Genomic DNA, 832 nt, shown 5'->3' with positions numbered 1-832 from the left:
GCTTTTATTTGTTTGGTATTTTTTTTTTCTCTCGTTTCTTTTGACGTGCCAGAAAATACGAGTGGGAGATCTGGGGGCTGAGCCCCCTCACAATCTCTGTAATGGAGAGAACGGAGTACTCTAAAGTACCAAGTCAGCTGCTGCTGTGAAATAGACTAGAAGGACTCTGAGGAATGCACCAGCCCCTTCATTTTAGTGATCTGTGTGGGGGGGGGGGGGATCCCCACCTATACGATCCTCTCATATATAAAACCACACATTTACAGAAATATTCTGGAGAAAGCTAATGTGATGCTGTGGGTGGAGCATGACACAGGGACTCTCTGGTGTATATTGGCATCCCTCCACTAGGAGTAACGGTATCAGTTTTGCTCTGTTTCTTTTAAAGAGGTCCTGTCCACTCCTGCCACCTGTTTTGGTAACGACTATTTCCCAAAAAGTAACAGTTCTGGAGACTTTTTCTTTAGAACACTGCATTGTGTCATTCCTCAGTTATTCCTCCGGGAAATGTATGAATAAATTAACAATTGGGCAATATCTTTCTTCTGGTCAATAGGGTTGTGTCCCTATACGCTGATTGAAAGGCACATGCCCCATGGACAATAGGACTGGAAATGCTCAGTTGTCAATTTCCAAGAAGAATAACAGCGTAATGGATTATACAGAATTGTTCTAAAGGAAATGTAAGTATTTACTAAAACAGACGAGTCAGGAGAGCTGTCTGGTCCCCTTAAAAAACAAAACAAAACAAAAAAAAACACAACCCCTCCCCCCTCATGACTGTAATACAATCATAGCCCGGCTCTAACGGCGGAGATCAGAGAACCTCTCA

This window comes from Rhinoderma darwinii, chromosome 12 (assembly GCF_050947455.1).
Source record: "Rhinoderma darwinii isolate aRhiDar2 chromosome 12, aRhiDar2.hap1, whole genome shotgun sequence".
Classification (NCBI taxonomy): domain Eukaryota; kingdom Metazoa; phylum Chordata; class Amphibia; order Anura; family Rhinodermatidae; genus Rhinoderma; species Rhinoderma darwinii.
Note: the sequence above shows the minus strand (reverse complement) of the source record.